The sequence below is a fragment of the Amblyraja radiata genome, chromosome X, assembly GCF_010909765.2.
Source record: "Amblyraja radiata isolate CabotCenter1 chromosome X, sAmbRad1.1.pri, whole genome shotgun sequence".
In the NCBI taxonomy this organism is placed as follows: domain Eukaryota; kingdom Metazoa; phylum Chordata; class Chondrichthyes; order Rajiformes; family Rajidae; genus Amblyraja; species Amblyraja radiata.
In genome coordinates, this window is record NC_045999.1 from 4803421 (window position 1) to 4823084 (window position 19664).

The following is a 19664-nucleotide window of genomic DNA, read 5'->3' on the forward strand; positions in this document are numbered from 1 at the left end:
TAGGGGTAATGGAATCAAAGGACATGGGGAAAAAGCAGGAACAGGGTACTGATTCTGGATGATCAGCCATGATCATATTGAATGGCAGTGCTGGCTCGAAGGGCCGAATGGCCTACTCCTGGACCTACTTTCTATGTTTCTATGAGAATCATATTAGCCATATACATTTATGCCTTTGTCAGAGGTGGGTTGTAAGGAACTCTTGTAAGAATACATTCCTAAAGAGGATGAGACTGCAAGGCTTTAGAGTCCATGCATCTGAAGGAATGAGCGATGTTGGAGTGAATGAAATTGGAGATGGAACCAAACCTAATCTTCTGTCAACCAAGCATCGTCCAATCTTACCTCAGAGCCGATGAGCCTGAGGATGAGCCCCACGGTTGGTGTGGTTTCGGATGTTGTTCTCAGACTGGTCCCCTGTGGAGAGAGCAAATAGACAGCGATTACCTGGACTGTGAGAGAGGATATTCCAACAAAACAGAGCAGATACATCGGCAAATCTTGGAACAGGAAGGTAGACACAACAAGCTGGAGTTACTGGATGACTTCCCACACGTTTAATTAATAATGTTTTATTATTACAGTTTAATGTTTTATGTGTCATTCCTAACTGTCCCTGTATGTCATGTTGCGGGTGGAGCATCAAGGCAAATTCCTTGTATGTGAATACTTGGCCAATAAACTTATTCATTCATTCATTCATTCATTCGAAGCCATGCTGACTATCGCTAATATGTAGGAAGGAACCGTCGATGTTGGTTTGAACCGAAGATAGACACAAAATGCTGGAGTAACTCAGCGGGACAGGCAGAGAGAAGGAATGGTTGAGAGTGGAGGTTTCAGGCTGAGACCCCTCTTCAGGCCCATTGTTCGTAGAGTCGGAGAGAAGGAGGAAACAGAGGGGGAGCAGCGAGAGAGGATGATGTAGAAATCTTGTCGGAGAGAGGAGAAGAACTTCTTCATGGGAGGCACACCTTGAGATTTGACATTAGAGCAGATGAAATGTGTGGGAAGGAACTGCAGATGCTGGTTTACGCCGGTGATAGACGCTATCTCTGGGGTCTAACATGGCACAGTTTAGACACCTGAGGGTCTGGTTTAAGATGGGAGTGAGCTCACCTGAACAGGTAGGCTGTCCACCTTCAGTCCATGGCCTCCGTTCTCCGTCATCAGCTTGTGGTAGACGTCCTGGCTCAGGGGCACTCCGGAGAAGCCCACGGGACTGCGGCCAAACCAGCTGACGGTGTTCATCACTGCCGGGGAGAGTGGAGCGGTGAGATATGTTGGTCACCACCTCACAGTAGAGGCAGAGTAACAACAGTATGTGGCCTATCAGGCCCTCCAGTCTGATTCAACATTCACCACAGAAGATAAGACACAAAATGCTGCAGTAACTCAGCGGGTCAGGCAGCATCTCAGGAGAAAAGGATTAGACAATGGGAGTAGGCCATTCGGCCCTTTGAGCCAGCACCGCCATTCACTGTGATCGTGGCTGATCATCCACAATCAGTACCCCGTTCCTGCCTTCTCCCCATATCCCCTGACTCCGCTATCTTTAAGAGCTCTATCTAACTCTCTCTTGAAAGCATCTGGAGGCTTGCCCTGCCTTGTCCTCTGAGGCAGAGAATTCCACAGATTCACAACCCTCTGTGTGAAAAAGGTTTTCTTCCACCCCGTTCTAAATGGCCAACCCCTTATTCTTAATTCAACATTCACCACAGAGTCTGAAGAAGGGTTTCGGCCCGAAACGTCGCCTATTTCCTTCGCTCCATAGATGCTGCTGCACCCGCTGAGTTTCCCCAGCAATTGTGTGTACCTTCGATATTCCAGCATCTGCAGTTCCCTTTTGAACACTTTGTCTACTCCACTGCGATATCTCCTCAAGGTATGCCTACTTTGAAGAAGTTCTCCTCCTCTCTCCGGAGACAGTTTCACAACCTCCTCTCTAACGAGTCTGAAGAAGGGTTTCGGCCCGAAACGTCGCCTATTTCCTTCGCTCCATAGATGCTGCTGCACCCGCTGAGTTTCCCCAGCAATTTTGTGTACCTCCCTTATTCTTAAACTGTGGCCCCTGGTTCTGGACTCCCCCAAATAACAGTGACGTTTGGGGTCGAGACCCTTCTTCAGACTGAGAGTTAGGGAAGGCGGGAGATATGGAGGGTGATACAGAGAGAGGTCACCGTTATCTGGATGCGAACTGCCTGAGGTCCATGGCTGGATATACCTCTGTACAATCTCCCGTCTTGCCCCTGTTGTACCCGGGAGACATGGTCACGTACCAGAGGAGACACAGTAGTACTCGAGGATAAGTGCTGCTCCCGCGGTGAAGATGGTGGCACAATCCCGGCCCTGGAAAAGGAAGGAATGATCCCAAACCGGCTGCTCCGGAGGTAAGGCCGCAGGCGACACCTGGGGGAGAGAGAACCAGAGCTTCAGTATAGATCATAGAAACATAGAAACTAGGTGCAGGAGTAGAGACCATTCGGCCCTTCGAGCCTGCACCGCCATTCAATATGATCATGGCTGATCATCCAACTCAGTATCCATTCCCTGCCTTCTCTCCATACCCCCTGATCCCTTTAGCCACAAGGGCCACATCTAACTCCCTCTTAAATATAGCCAATGAACTGTGGCCTCAACTACCTTCTGTGGCAGAGAATTCCACAGATTCACCACTCTCTGTGTGAAAATTTGTTTCCTCATCTCGGTCCTAAAAGACTTCCCTCTTATCCTTAAACTGTGACCCCTAGTTCTGGACTTCCCCAACATCGGGAACAATCTTCCTGCATCTAGCCTGTCCAACCCCTTAAGAATTTTGTAAGTTTCTATAAGATCCCCCCTCAATCTTCTAAATTCTAGTGTGTACAAGCCGAGTCTATCCAGTCTTTCTTCATATGAAAGTCCTGCCATCCCAGGAATCAGTCTGGTGAACCTTCTCTGTACTCCCTCTATGGCAAGAATGTCTTTCCTCAGATTAGGAGACCAAAACTGTACGCAATACTCCGGATCTCAGGGGAAACCCATGCGATCACAGGGTGAACGTGCAAACTCCGCACCGACAGCAGCAGTAGTCAGGATCGAACCCGGGTCTCAGGCGCTGCAAGCACTGTAAGCCAACAACTCTACCGCTGCACCACCGTGCCGACTAAAGAAATTCCTCCTCATCTCCTTTGAACTTTTGTTCTGAGGCTACGGCCTCTGGTCCTAGACTCTCCCACAAGTGGAAGCAACCTCCCCACATCCACCGTATCCAGGCAAGTTATCCTCAGGACGATGGCTTGGATGTTTCACCACCCATCATTGTGCGCTGGTTACAATAACGGGGCTTAAAATTAAATGCTGAATAATTCCTGTTCTTTTTCATCTTCCTCTACCAAAGGTATTATTAAACGCAAATGTCACAGCAATGCCTAAAATTAAAGGCTATCTTATTTCCTGCATCCCCCACAGGCACCAGAGACATGATAATATTCAGTCTTAAACTGGCCACTCAATCACCACAAGCGATGATTGTAAGCAACAAAAAGTTGTAAACACTGCCCAGTCCATCATCGGCTCTGACCTCCCCACCATCGAGGGGATCTATCGCAGTCGCTGCCTCAAAAAGGCTGGCAGTATCATCAAGGACCCACACCATCCTGGCCACACACTCATCTCCCCACTACCTTCAGGTAGAAGGTACAGGAGCCTGAAGACTGCAACGTACAGGTTCAGGAATAGCTACTTCCCCACAGCCATCAGGCTATTAAACTCAACTCAAACAAAACTCTGAACATTAATAGCCCATTGCACTTTATCTGTTTATTTATGTGTGTGTGTAAATATATTCAATGGTATATGGACACACTGATCTGTTCTGTATTCATGCCTACTATGTTCTGTTGTGCTGAAGCAAAGCAAGAATGTCATTGTCCTATCTGGGACACATGACAATAAACTCTCTTGACTTGACCTGACAGAAACCTTTGGGATTAACGTGTGTAACATTTATTATACAGAAGGGTTGAAATGTGATCGCCGCGTGGCACAGCGATAGAGTTGCTGCCTCACAGCGCCAGATATCCGTGTTCGATCCTGACTATCGGTGCTGTCTTGTATGTTCTCCCAGGGCTTTTTATGCGTGCTCCAGTTTGCTACCACATTCCAACGATAATAATAATAATAAATTTTACTTATGGGCGCCTTTCAAGAGTCTCAAGGACACCTTACAAAAATTGAGCATGTAGAGGAAAAACATGTAAGGGGAATGAAATAAATAGTAGAGACATGACTAGTACACAAAGTAAAGACAGAATTCAATACAAAATACAATATGAGGCAATTAATGCACAGATGAAAAGGGAGGGGGACGTGGGGCTAAGGATAGGCAGAGGTGAAGAGATGGGTCTTGAGGCGGGACTGGAAGATGGTGAGGGACACGGAATTGCGGATCAGTTGGGGGAGGGAGTTCCAGAGCCTGGGAGCTGCCCTGGAGAAGGCTCTGTCCCCAACGATGTGCAGGTTTGTAGGTTAATTGCTTTCTGTAAATTGCCCCAAGTGTGTGGGCTGCAAAACTGGGATAACATGGGACTAGTGTAAGGGTGATCGTTGGTTGGAGTGGACTCTGTGGGCCGAAGGGCCTGTTTACACATCGTAAATTTTAAATACCGGATTATTACATTTCAATTTAATGTTAAACCATTTTTCGAAATTAGTTCATTCAATCAGCATCTGATTGGTCACTAAGATTAGGGCAGCGCGGAGGCGCAGCGGTAGAGTTGCTGCCTCACAGCGCCCGAGACCCGTGTTCGATCCTGACCACAGGTGCTGTCTGTGCGGTGTTTGCACGTGCCCCCTGTGACTGCGTGGGTTTTCTCCGGGTGCTGCGGTTTCCTCCCACACTCGGGGTTTGTCGGTTAACTGCCTTTTGTAAATTGTCCCGAGTGTTTAGTTTAGTTTAGAGATACAGCGCGGAAACAGGCCCTTCGGCCCACCGGGTCCGCGCCGACCATCGATCTCCGCACACTTAACACTATTTTTACATTTACACCAAGCCAATTAACCTGCAAACCTGTACGTCTTTGGAGTGTGGGAGGAAACCGAAGATCTCGGAGAAAACCCACGCGGGTCACGGTGAGAGCGTACAAACTCCGTACAGACAGCACCCGTAGTCGGGATCGAACCCGGGTCTCCGGCGCTGCATTCGCCGTAAGGCCAATGCGCCACCGTGACCGCCTAGTGTGTAGGATAAACTAGTGTACGGGTTATCGTTGGTCAGCATGGACTCAATGGGCCGAAGGGCCTGTTTCCACACTGGGTCTGAAAATTAAAGCTAAAACACAGTGCGGGAGGGAAACAGTCCTTTAAAGAGGGGGGAGCTCTGTCACTGGCCAGTGGGATGCCTGAGGGAGGGGAGACTGTATGAGTAGCTGTCAGTTGACTCAGCCACAACGAGCCCCAGGACAGGGATATCTGCTCAGTCTTTCCCTATGGCTCCATTTATCATCCTTATACTGCACCCAGAGCACAGATCACACACGCTGCACTGATGAATGTGTGCTGCTTCTCTCTCAAGCATCATCAAAGTCAATTTGTTTTGTCAATTTGCTCGAGTCTTTATCATAGTCCCCAGGAGTGTGTCGGCATGGACATCCAGCATTCGTAAGTGATAGGAGCAGAATTAGGCCATTCGGCCCGTCAAGTCTACTCCGCCATTCAATCACGGCTGATCTATCTCTCCCTCCTAACCCCATTCCCCTGCCTTCTCCCCATAACCTCTGACACCCGTACTAATCAAGAATCTGTCAATCTCAGCTTTAAAGATATCCACTGACTTGACCTCCACAGCCTTCTGTGGCATTCAGCACCGTGCCGACCAGTAGGAAAGCAGCCTCACAGCGCCAGAGTGGCCGGTTCGATACCGACCATGTCTATGCGGAGTTTGTGCGTTCTCTCTTTGACCATGTGGGTTTCCTCCAGGTGCTCCGGTTTCCTCCCACATTGCAAAGACGTGCGGGTTTGTAAGTTAAGTGGCTAGTGTAAATTGCCTTTAGCGTAGGGAGTGGATGAGAAAGAGGGATAACATAGAACTAGCGTGTGGGTAGCGTGGGACGGGCGCATGGAGTGACGTGTGGAGGAGTGTGGAGTTGCCAGCGGTATCGCACAGCGCTCCAGTATTTCGTTCTGCACGAAATCCTCGCGCGCCACCGGTCTGTCGCGTAACTGACGGCCAAAGTGGGACACACTGGCACGATGCAACGTCTCACCTCCAACAGCAGCAGAAGCAGGTAAACGATCGCCGAGCTCGGCCTGGGGATCACGGCCGTTGCGTATCTGGATCCGGATCCGCCCCCACTCCTACTCCTAGACGATTGAAGATAGACACAAAATGCTGGAGTAACTCAGCGGGTCCGGCAGCATCTCTGGAGAGAAGCAATGGGTCGAGACCCTTCGTCAGACTGAAGAAGAGTCTCGACCCGAAACATCACCCATTCCTTCTCTCCAGAGATGCTGCCGGACCCGCTGAGTTACTCCTGCATTTTGTGTCTATCTACAAATAACGTCACGCGCTCCAGACGTCTGTGCGGGCGCATGATGACGTTCGCGCGACCGTCGCACGTCAGTCGCTACCGGCCTGTTGCGTAAATGACGGCCAAGTGGTACAGGCCCTTAAGGCAGTAACTCTACCACTGCGCCACCGTGCCACTCCGATGAGAAAGTGGGATAGCATAGAACTAGGGTGACCAATGGGCGGTGTGGACTCGATGGGCCGAAGTGCCTGTTTCCCTGCTGTATCTCTACACTAAAACACTAAAAACTCTGAACAAATTGAGCTGAAGGGTCTGCTTCCCTGCCGCCTGACTGTGTGACTCTATTTCCCGGACCGAGCAGACGGATACACAGTGGTGCGGGGGGAATCAATTTATCGAGCGGCTCAGCTCCCCTGCCCAACATGTTCGTCTCATGACATTTGGTAAATAATGAGCGGAGCCCAGATTAATGAATACAATCTGCATAAAATCTTTTCGGAAAAGAAATCAGGCATCGTCAGTCTTTCGGAGAAACGACAGCGAAAAAGGCACGACTTAAGCAACAGAAAATCAATCTTGTCCTAATAATTACTGTGCAGTGTTGACCTCTGGAGCAGCGGGTGTATTTCACGGGAGTATAAATGCTGACTCTGGATGCAGTAAAACAGGAATCATTCCCAATAAAAAAGGCTTAACCGTGTTGCTCCTTTGATAAATGGTTTGTTTGTGGGTGTCCTGTGACTTTTTCTCTCCGTTTGTTTTAATCACCTCTCCTGCAGTGACTGGAGGCGATCCTGAGGCTACTGGTCCAACATGGTCGCAGCGAGATGCTCGTCATCGGAACGCCCAAGGAGGTCACGGTGGCGCAGCGGTAGAGTTGTACCTGCGAGCCACCCCAGTAAACCAACCGCCCGTCCTCGCTGGCATCGCCCCAGCCAACATCAGACGAGAAGCAGCCACGCTGGCCCTCTCTCGAAAGGCACAGACCAGTGAATCCCACCTCCTCCATCAGATCGTCACAGAGACACGTCAAGTCACGGCACCCGTTTGCCACGCAAGCCCAAGAGCTGCACTGCACAACACCCCATCTCTTTGTCTCTCCGTATTGTAGTTGACGTTTCGGGATGAGATACTTCTTCAGACAGAAGAGTCTTCTGAAGGTTTCAGCCCGAAATATCATCTATCCATGTTTTCCTGAGACGCTGCCTGACCCTCTGAGTTTAGTTTAGTTTAGTTTAAGAGATACAGCGCAGAAACAGGCCCTTCAGCCCACCGGGTTTCTTGGTCTCATAGTCCTCCAAAATATTCCAAATGGAATTTAAACTGGAGGTGATCCCCACACAGTAACACCATCCTACACACTAGGGACAATTTACAATATTTTACCAGAACCAATTAACCTACAAACCTGTACGTCTTTCGAGTGTGGGAGGAAACCGAAGCACCCGGGGAAAACCCACGCGGTCACGGGGAGAACGTACAAACTCCGTACAAACAGGACCTGTAGTCAGGGTCTGAAGAAGGGTTTCGGCCCGAAACGTCGCCTATTTCCTTCGCTCCATAGATGCTGCTGCACCCGCTGAGTTCCTCCAGCAATTTTGTGTACCTTCGATATTCCAGCATCTGCAGTTCCCTTTTGAACACTGTAGTCAGGATTGAACCCCGGGTCTTTGAGGCTGTAAATGGGCCTGTCCCACTTGGGCTATGTTTTCGGCGAGAGCCTGACAAGAGGTTGTCTCGGCGAGGTCAGGGCGTGTCGCGGCGAGGTCAGGGCGTGTCGCGGCGAGGTCGGGGCGTGACGCGGGGTGACGCATGTAGTGACGTGCGGGGTCTCCCTGCCGCCCCTGGATTTTGGAATGCTCAAAATCTCCAGGCGACATCTGGGTGTCTCATCGTGTCGTGCGCCCTGTCACGCGCTGACGTGCGCTGCCCTGCAGGTGGCGCCCGGTGACGCGGGTATATAAAGCGCCGACCCATCCATTAAAACGTTATTGGTCCTTAGATTTATTGTAGATAAGTTCATTTCCTATGTGATTATCACACTTTGGTGTCACCTTCTTGTGTTGTGAGGCGGGTGATGCAGAGTGTCGTGATGGTGACGCGGAATGTCGTTCAACTTGACGGTGTTTGGGGCGTCAGTCACTGGCGTTCTCAGTCGCCGAAAAAATCGCAAAGTGGGACAGGCCCTTAAGGCAGCAACTCTACCACTGCGCCACCCTGCCATCCAGTTACCCCATCCGCTTTTATCCGATATGGGTGTTGCACGTGGAATTAACAGCGGGTAAAAGGGCCAGGACTCCAGAGTGAAACACTGAAGGCTGCTAATGGATGTGGTCAGCACTGCCTCTGCTGCCGCCCGCCATCACTCTGCTCCTTGGGAAAGACGCACGGGACAGTAACAGGGTGCGACAGGATAAACCTTTAATCCCCAGCGCACGCTGAGCGGGTACCAGCACGGAGAAGGCTCTCGCAAGTGGAGAGAGTGCGAGAGAGGAGAGGAGAGAATAATCAGGAGCATCTGTGTTCAGATTAGGCAGCTGCAACACTAAAACTAACTGGGGTGAGAGGCTGCCTGCAGTTCTTACTAATTAAGACTTCTGGTCCAAGGACCAGGCAAATGGTGGAATGGTAAACCTTCCCAGAGCTATAATGGCAGTGGTTCATGTGCGCCAACCACTTTTCATAGAGTCATAGAGTGATACAGTGTGGAATCAGGCTTGCCCACACCAGCCAACATGTCCCACCTACACTAGTCCCATCTGCTTGCGTTTGGTCCATGTCCCTCCAAACCTGTCCTATCCATGTACCTGTCTAACTGTTTCTTAAATTTGGGGACAGTCCCAGCCTCAACTACCTCCTCTGGCAGCTTGTTCCATACACCCACCACCCTTTGTGTGTAAAAGGTACCGCTCAGATTCTTATAAAATCTTTTCCCCTTCACCTTAAACCTATGTCCTCTGGTCCTCGATTCACCAACTCTGGGCAAGAGATTTGCTTTCTCCTGACTTGTCCCGAAAGAGCCGGGAATAATGGTGAACTTGAGCAAAACACAACCTCGGCTGGTCAGGCAGCATCTGGGATGGGAATAGATGGGCGACGTTTCGGATCGGGACCTCTCTTCAGACTGATGGTGAAAAGCCTGTGTAGAGTGGATGTGGAGAGGATGTTTCCAATCTAGGGAGAGTCCAGAGGGAATAGCCTTAGAATTAAAGGATGTTTAATTGGTGGATTTGTGGAATTCATTGCCACATACGGCGGTGGAGGCCAAATCAATGGATGATTATAAGGCGGAGATGGATAGATTCTTGATTAGTACAAGTGTCAGGGGTTATGGGGAGAAGGCAGGAGAATGGGGTTAGATGGGAGAGATAGATCAGCCACGATTGAACGGCGGAGTAGACGTGATGGGCTGAATGGCCTAATTCTGCTCCTATCACTTATGAATTTGTGGCAACTAATTTATTGAATTTCTGTTCTGATATTTTATCGATGTGTATTATGTTTACAGGGCTGTCGGTGTTGGTTCATCCGGAGGGTCCAGGAGCGGAAAAGGATGCAGAAAGTTGTAGCCACTGCCCAGTCCATCATCGGCTCTGACCTCCCCACCATCGAAGGGATCTATCGCAGTCGCTGCCTCAAAAAGGCAGCAAAACATCATCAAGGACCCACAACATCCTGGCCACGCACTCATCTCTCCGCTACGATCGGGAAGAAGGTACAGGAGCCTGAAATCTGTTACATCCAGGTTCAGGAACAGCTCCTTCCCCACAGCCATCAGGCTATTAAGTATATTAAGTACAGACTATTAACTGTAACAGCCTATTGTACTTTATCTGCTTATTTATGTGTATATTGAACTGAACTGTTCTGTATTTATGTTTACAATACTCTGTTGTGCTGAAGCAAAGCAAGAGTTTCATTGCCCTATCTGGGACACATGACAATAAACTCTCTTGACTCTAGACTTGACCTTGTCAGGTACATATGACAATTAAGCACTCGTGTTCTCTAGAAACCTACCTGTGGATGCCCTTGGCTGGTGTGATGGGGGGCATTGAAGGAAGATGGCAGTGGGTCTGGGTACTTCACGGTGGTGACATTAATGCCGGCCAGCCTGGGGGTTTTCATCAACATTGTGGACCTGTATGGAGAGTATATGTCAATACCCGTGCAGCTGTAACCGTGTGCCAGCACTGTTGCATCCTCCCTGCACCCTGCACGGTTCCCCGGCCAATCTACCACCCACCATGGAGTGCCTAAAGGGCCTGTCCCACTTGCCGATGTTTTTTCGGAGACTGACGTATCAGGTCACCGAAACATACGCGGCGTGATGACGTGTGATGCGCGGAGAGATCGGTCCTTATTTCCAAAGATAGACACAAAATGCTGGAGTAACTCAGCGGGACAGGCAGCATCTCTGGATCGAAGGAATGGGTGACATTTCGGGGCGAGACCCATCTTCAAACTCAGGGGAGAGGGAGAAACAGAGATATGGAAGGGGAAGGTGTGAAACCCAGACATCAAAGGGGATGAAGTTCAAGGAGAGTGTTGAATAGATCATCGCTCGCTGGGGGAAGTTGACAACGAAGCATACAGAGATAACATTTAATCAGGGGGACAGTCTAGTCTGAGAACTAGGTTGGGGGAGGGTTGGAAAGAGAGGGAAAGCAAGGGTTACTTGAAGTTAGAGAAGTCAATATTCATCGGAAGATAGACACAAAAAGCTGGAGTAACTCAGCAGGACAGGCAGCATCTCTGGATAGAAGGAATGGGTGACGTTTCGGGTCGAGACCCTTCTTCAGACTGCTTAAAAAAATGTTTTGAGGAAGTGGGAGGAGTCAAAGGAGAAGTTGTTAAGAGTAAAGGGGCTGTCCCACTTGGCCGTCATTTGCACGTGATGCGCGCATGGTGCGTGATGACGTAGGCAGTGACGCGCGACTGCGCGAGACGTCGCAGGATTTTGTGATGTACAGAATCTTGGCGTGCCATCTGCGTGACACACAAATGATACCAAAGTGGGACAGGCCCTGAGGACCAGATAAAGGGAAAGTTTAAAAAAATCAAATACCAACTGCAGAAGCAGCCTAGTTCCCCCTACCAACACTCTCCTCCGCCTAGCAGAGCTGGTCCTTACTCTTAACAGCTTCTCCATCGACTCCTCCCATTTCTTCTAAAAAATAATGTAAATAACCATATAACCATATAACCATATAACAATGACAGCACGGAAACAGGCCATCTCGACCCTACAAGTCCGTGCCGAACAACTTTTTTCCCTTAGTCCCACCTGCCTGCACTCATACCATAACCCTCCATTCCCTTCTCATCCATATGCCTATCCAATTTATTTTTAAATGATACCAACGAACCTGCCGCCACCACTTCCACTGGAAGCTCATTCCACACCGCTACCACTCTCTGAGTAAAGAAGTTCCCCCTCATGTTACCCCTAAACTTCTGTCCCTTCATTCTGAAGTCATGTCCTCTTGTTTGAATCTTCCCTATTCTCAAAGGGAAAAGCTTGATCACATCAACTCTGTCTATCCCTCTCATCATTTTAAAGACCTCTATCAAGTCCCCCCTTAACCTTCTGCGCTCCAGAGAATAAAGACCTAACTTATTTAACCTATCTCTGTAACTTAGTTGTTGAAACCTAGGCAACATTCTAGTAAATCTCCTCTGTACTCTCTCTATTTTGTTGACATCCTTCCTATAATTGGGCGACCAAAATTGTACACCATACTCCAGATTTGTTCTCACCAATGCCTTGTACAATTTTAACATTACATCCCAGCTTCTATACTCAATGCTCTGATTTATAAAGGCTAGCATACCAAAAGCTTTCTTTACCACCCTATCTATATGAGATTCCACCTTCAAGGAACTATGCACGGTTATTCCCAGATCCCTCTGTTCAACTGTATTCTTCAATTCCCTACCATTTATCATGTACGTCCTATTTTGATTTGTCCTGCCAAGGTGTAACACCTCACATTTATCAGCATTAAACTCCATCTGCCATCTTTCAGCCCATTTTTCCAAATGGCCTAAATCACTCTGTAGACTTTGGAAATCTTCTTCATTATCCACAACACCCCCTATCTTGGTATCATCTGCATACTTACTAATCCAATTTACCACCCCTTCATCCAGATCATTGATGTAAATAGCAGTCTGAGGAAGGGTCTCGACCCGAAACGTCACCCATTCCTTCTATCCAGATAGGCTGCCTGTCCCGCTGAGTTAGTCCAGCATTTTGTGTCTATCTTTGGTGTAAACCAGCATGTGCAGTTCCTTTCCCACTCAATATTTCATGAGTGTAATGGGCCTGTCCCACTTGGCGATTTTTCAGGGAACTGCCGGTGACTGTCATAGACGTAGCAGGTCGTAGAAAAACCAGCGACAACCTACGTCATCCTGGCAACAACCTACGACAGCACCTACGTCTGGAGAAGTCAAGCTACGCACATTGGTGTCAAAACCTACTGACGGGACATCCCGTATATTGGGCTAAATTTTTGAACATGTTGAAAATTTGGCGGCGACCAGAAAGACGTTACGACATTTTTGCGCGACTGAGGAGACTATTCCCGGTGACCACCGGCGCACATGTGGCGACAAACTAGTCGCCTGTAGTTGCCTAAAAAAATCACCTCAGTGGGACAGGCCCATAAGTTCCACTCAGGTACCCTGCATCCAATTTCCCTTCAACTCACATTCAACCAAGACTTCACAGCCACTTGGTTCTTGGTTCTTGGTCCTCCAAAATATTCCAAATGGAATTTAAACTGGAGGTGGCGGAGGGTGGACTTAAGCAAAAAAGGGTCCTTGGAGAAGAAGAGCTACCTTAAATGTAGTTGCATCTGGTTGGGTAACTATGGTAGGGTGAAGACTACTCCATGCTTTAATTGTGCGGGGGAAGAATGCTGTACACATCTGTCTTGGTAGCTGGTATCTCAAATTGGATCGAATGGGATAGACTCTTCCAGGCAGAACTGCCTTTTTGATCACGGACGTTCCCCTGCCAGGTAAGTGGGCCAGGGCCTCATCCATTGTCAGAGTGAGGCCCAGCGCAAATTGGAGGAACAGCACCTCATATTTCGCCTGGGCAGCTTACACCCCAGTCAGGAGTCAAGACTCCCCCTAGTAAAACTCGACCACAGTAGTTCAATGTTTGTGTAGGGAGGAACTGCAGATGCTGGCTTAAACCAAAGATAGACACAAAAGGCCGGAGTAACTCAGCGGGTCAGGCAGCATATCCGGAGAAAAGGAATAGGTGACACTTGGGGGGGGGGATTAGCCCTGACCCTTCAGCAAACCTCCCCCAATTAATTGGCTGCAATCCTCAGGACTTTGTTATAAATGTATAATGGCATTCCACCAACAAAGCTACAATGCCTGCATTGATGTTAATTGAGGAAGAGTTGATCGCTGAAGAACATCAAAGGTGTGTGGAGTAATAAAGAACAAGGGGCAGCGTTAATAATTAATAGTGGAGCACCTGCCCAGACCTCACCTCCCAGTAGGGCTCCCAATCTAAGCACAGCCATCAAGATACACAGCGATAGGGAGATGTGTGGGAAGGAACTGCAGATGCTGGTTTAAACCGAAGACAGACACAAAATGCTGGGTCGAGACTCTTCTTCAGGAACTTCCCCCATTCCTTCTCTCCGGAGATGCTGCCTGTCCCGCTGAGTTAAGGGCCTGTCACACTTGGGCGTCATTTGCGCGCCATTTACGTGACACAATTTACGCGTCACGACGCACGACACGATCTTTGGTGTGCGTTAAGCTGCTGCGCTGCCCCAGATGTTACAGATTATTTCACATTTGAGTGTTTAAGAAAGAACTGCAGATGCTGGAAAAATCGAAGGTGGACAGAAACGCTGGAGAAACTCAGCGGGTGAGGCAGCGTCTATGGAGCGAAGGAATAGGCGACGTTTCGGGTTAACCCGAAACGTCGCCTATTCCTTCGCTCCATAGATGCTGCCTCCCCTGCTGAGTTTCTCCAGCATTTTTGTCTCCCTTCCCATTTGAGTGTTGGTCAAATTGATCAGTGGTGGTTATGTGAATTTCTAGAAGACTGTAATGGCAATTTAATTTATGAATCCGTTGAACAATTGTAGCCGCCCAGCCACTTACTTGTAGGATTGATAGTCAGGGACTATCCTGGCGACTGCTAGGAGTGGGCCTGAAGGGTCCTGCAATGGGTGCTCCAAAGCTCGAAGCAGAACCTGGAGAGCAACATGCATCAGGTTAGTCACTGGCTGTGGATTAAAGTCACCAAGTTAAACAAAGGTGAAGGCTAGGATGGCCAACTGTCCCGTATTAGCCGGGACATCCCGTATATTGGGCTAAATTGGTTTATCCCCCACGGGACCGCCCTTGTCCCATATTTGGCTGCTACTACTTTTAGGTCGAGACCGGGTTATTGATTGGGGACGATCAGCCATGATCGCAATGAATGGCGCTGCTGGCTCGAAGGGCCGAATGGCCTCCTCCTGCACCTATTTTCCATGTCTATGTCTATGGCCCTTCTTCACCTGTAAAAGGGTCTGGATCCGAAACGTCACTTGCTCCTCTTCTCCAGAGATGCTGTCTGACCCGCTGAGTTACTCCAGCGTTTTGTGTCTATCACCATTCAACACTCTTGACTCTCTTGACAAGGGCGGCCATTTTGGGAATGTCAAAGTGGTCAACGGTGATGAGATCTGAAGCAAACCCGAGGGGCTAGTCTTCCCGACGCCCCAAATCCAACGAGAGCCCCGACAAAAAAAGGACACAGAGTAACGCAGCGGGAGTAACGCAGCGGGTCCGGCAGCATCTCCGGAGAACATGGATAAGGACGACAGATGGTGCAATGGGCTAAGTGTTCGGCTGGCGACCGGAAGTTAGCCGGTTCGAATCCCGCTTGGAGTGCATACTGTCGTTGTGTCCTTGGGCAAGACACTTCACCCACCTTTGCCTGTGTGTGAATGTGTGTGAGTGATTGGTGGTGGTCGGAGGGGCCGTAGGCGCAGATTGGCAGCCACGCTTCCGTCAGTCTGCCCCAGGGCAGCTGTGGCTACAGAAGTAGCTTACCACCACCGAGTGTGACTGAGGAATGTATGAATAATGCGATGTAAAGCGCCTTGAGTATTCTAGAAAGGCGCTATATAAATCCCATCCATTATTATTATTATTATGTGACATTTTGGGTCGGGACCTTTGTTCAGACTGATTGAAGGGTTGTGGGGGGGAGGAAGAAAGCTTGAGGACGGATTCCCATCACCGTTGGTCAGCAGAATGGTACCATTCGGCGCCGCTGTTTTGGCGCCTCCATTTTGGAGGGTTAGATTTAGGGTTAGGGTTAGCGTTAGGGTTAGCATTCAGGACTGCTTTTCGTGAGGGATGGCCGATGGGGGTATTTAACGTTTTTGAAAGTTCATCAAAATTTACTGACCTGCATTTCATTTAATATGTTTTCTATTCACACTACAGCAGGCTCTTGAATTAATTTTGTCTTTATGTATTTTAGCGTTAGCACTGACATAAGATTGTGCTAATGTGCCGTAGGGGAGGAAATAAGTAGAAAACTTAAAGCAGATCATTTTCTTTGCAGCGCCGAAAAGTACCCGACCCAACCCTAACCCTCCAAAATGGAGGCGCTTAAAACGGAGGTGCCCGATCCTTGGTCAGGACAAGCCAGCAATGCCACGTGAGGCGGGCTCTTTCAGGACACCTCTCTGGATCACCGGGAGAGTGCAGTTATCAGCTGAATCCATAATGCATCGAATGCCGTGGATACCATGGCAACAGGCAAGCTGGGGTGGGGGAGAAGATAGCGGGGGGGGGGGGGAGACGGTTTCGCGACCAGAAATGTTAATGCATTTGTCTGAATCCAGATAAAAACCATCGCTGAACTAAACGAACGATTCACGACCAGCACATTGTAAAGACCAGGCTACAATAACCCAAAGTATATTTTCAGAATCAGAGCAATTAGGATTTTTTTGTTGCATTGAAAAACGTAACATTTGCATTCATTAATATTAATACCCCTTGAGTGGCAGGTGCTCTTTTCAGCCTCCAGTATACACACTTAGGGTCATTATATCTGTAAGTAAGGTCGATTTTCAACATGAGTGCTATTATACAGCAGTGGTGAAATGTTCGTAACCGCAGGGGTTCCCCGAGATGGAGATCAGAATTCGTTCAATGTCTGCCCCTGCAAAGTGCACATTTTTTCTCGGCCTACCTCGAATCCGGTGAAAGCGAAGCCTTCCTGTCGCGGAATAACGCTGCCCTTTCGAACGACGGTGACATATAATCGAACGCCAGATGGGATACTGGAGTGTGGCTGGGAGTCGGGGGAGGTGGGGGGGAGAGGGGGGGGGGAGAGGGAGGAAAGAGACAAACACAGGCAGAAAGGTCAACATCGTTCAGATGCCTATAAACAGGGGAATTGATCTCTCCACCGGCTATAACAGGGCAGCCCCACAGAGACAATACAGGATGGATGGGTCTCAAAGGAAATTTATACCATCGTGTCTTCATCGGGATCACCGTGAGGATTATCCACATGAATGCATTTAAGGGGAAAGGCAGACTTTGTAGATAAAAGGAACTGCTGGTGCTGCTTTACAAAAAGTGCTGGAGTAACTCGGCGGGTCAGGCAGCACCTCTGGACCACATCACCCCGATCCTGGCCTCTCTCCACTGGCTCCCTGTGCGGTTCCGTATACACTTCAAGATTCTCCTCCATGTCTACAATGCCCTCAATGGGCTTGCCCCCACCTACATTAAAAGTCTTCTCACCCACCACTCCACCTCCAGGTCCCTCAGATCGGCCGACTTGGGGCTGCTGAATATCCCGCGGTCTAGGCATAAGCTCAGGGGCGACCGATCGCGCCCTTGCGGTTGCAGCTCCTAGACTGTGGAACAGCATCCCCCTTCCCATCAGAACGAACAGCCCCCTCCATCGACTCCTTTAAGCCAAGACTAAAATCTTATCTATATTCCCAAGCCTTTCCTGACGTCCACTGAGCGAGGGCTACATGCATATATGTAGGTAGTTTGTTTATTTATACTATTCTTATAACAAATGAAAAGCACTTTGGCCAACGAGAGTTGTTTTTTAAATGTGCTATATAAATAAATGTGACCTGACTTGACCTCTGGCGAACACAGAGAGGTCACAGTCAATTTCCCTCCCGGGAAAAATAAAGTTCTATCGTATCGTAGGTGGCGTTCCGGGTCAGGACCCTTCCCTCTCGTGCCGGGACTGAGGGGAGAATGTTTGGGATTTAGAATCGGATGGCAATGAAGGAATGTCGACGCGTTTCTGAGTTGGGACAATGGTGTGTGTGCCTGGGAGGGGATCCAGCAGGTGGTGATGCTTCCTTGTACCCTGTTCCTTGTACCTGTGGTACCAGTGGAATGTGGTAACTCCGTAAAGGTTATTTCTTCTGTAAATCTAAACTGCACAAACGGTACACGTGACAATGGAGTAAACAGATCTAAACTGACTAGATGTCCTTAGGGGCCCCAGCCCTCTGGCTTGGCTGAAGGGAAAGGCTTCATGCCGGGGAGGGTGAGAGAGAGGGCTTGCAACTGAAGGGGCCTGGGGGCTGAAGGAGGGAGGAGCATGTACAGGATGTCAGAGCTGCTGCAGGAGGGAGGGCATTGGGATAGAGGGGGCTTCTGGTGCAGCACTGGCAGACTCAACACATGAGTAGCGTAATAATAATAATAATGGATGGGATTATATATAGCGCCTTTCTAATACTCAAGGCGCTTTACATCGCATTATTCATTCACTCCTCAGTCACACTCGGTGGTGGTAAGCTACTTCTGTAGCCACAGCTGCCCTGGGGCAGACTGACGGAAGCGTGGCTGCCAATCTGCGCCTACGGCCCCTCCGACCACCACCAATCACTCACACACATTCACACACATTCACACACAGGCAAAGGTGGGTGAAGTGTCTTGCCCAAGGACACAACGACAGTATGCACTCCCAGCGGGATTCGAACCGGCTACCTTCCGGTTGCCAGTCGAACACTTAGCCCATTGTGCCATCTGTCGTCCCTAAGTGAAGAATAGCCTGACCCTGAGACCTTCTTGTAATGTAGGAGTGCAGATTCCCACACTGCCGCCCACAACAAATGCATTCAAGGGGAAAGGCGGACTTCCATTTAGTTTAGTTCGGAGATACAACGTCCACCGAGTCCGCACTGACCAGCGATCCCCGCACATTAATACGAACCCTACACACACTGGGGACTATTTTTTTTTACATTTACCAAGCCAATTAGCCTACAAACCTGTACGTCTTTGGAGTGTGGGAGGAAACCGAAGATCTCAGAGAAAATCCACGCAGGTCACGGTGAGAACGTACAAACTCCGTACAGACAGCACCCGTAGTCGGGATCGAACCCGGATCGAACCCATGGTGTCTGACACTCTAAGGCAGTAGCTCTACCACTGCGCCACCGTGCCACCCTGTCTATGGATGAAAGGAACTGCAGGTGCCAGTTTACAAAAGTGCTGGAGTAACTCAGCGGGGCAGGCATAGTGGCTCAGCGGTAGAGTTGCTGCCTGGGAGCCGGGTTCGATCCAGTATCTCTACACCAAACTAAGCAAGATCCACCAGTCGCGAGCTAGGGAAGGGTCGGGTCTTCTGCGTTGACTAATTCTGCCTGAGGGCTAGTACCGGGCCAGGTCTCCCGTGGCTCCTCCCCACTCACCTGTATCAACTCGAGGTGGTAATGGTGGAACAACTGCAGGTAGGAGACAGGAAGGCAGTAGCTTGCCAACAGCTCCTTGCTTCGGCTGTCTGCAATGCTCAGGATCACCACTGCAGAGAGATAGAGTCATCATCAGAGTCATTCAGCACGGAAGCAGGCCCTTCGGCCCACCGAGTCCACAATCACTCACACACCAGCTCTATCCTCGACACTGGGCACAATTTACAGAAGCCAATTCACCTACAAACCTGCACGGGGGTTTTTGGTATGTGGGCGGAAACCATGTCCATACAGACCCTTCTTCAGACTGACGGTCAGCAAAAAGGGAAACGAGAGATATAATAGACATTAGCCAATAGACAATAGGTGCAGGAGTAGGCCATTTGACCCTTCGAGCCAGCACCACCATTCAATGTGATCATGGCTG

The 19664-nt window shown here is 49.4% G+C and overlaps 1 long non-coding RNA gene across 1 annotated transcript; it reads right to left on the reverse strand.

Annotated features, from left to right (window-relative positions):
- Positions 1 to 14677: 14677 nt before the first annotated feature.
- Positions 14678 to 19345, reverse strand: LOC116968222. The gene is made up of 3 exons (XR_004410425.1): positions 19238 to 19345; positions 16747 to 16848; positions 14678 to 14743 (listed from the first exon to the last, which is right to left on the reverse strand). It is a non-coding gene; the product is annotated as an uncharacterized LOC116968222 (long non-coding RNA).
- Positions 19346 to 19664: the final 319 nt, after the last annotated feature.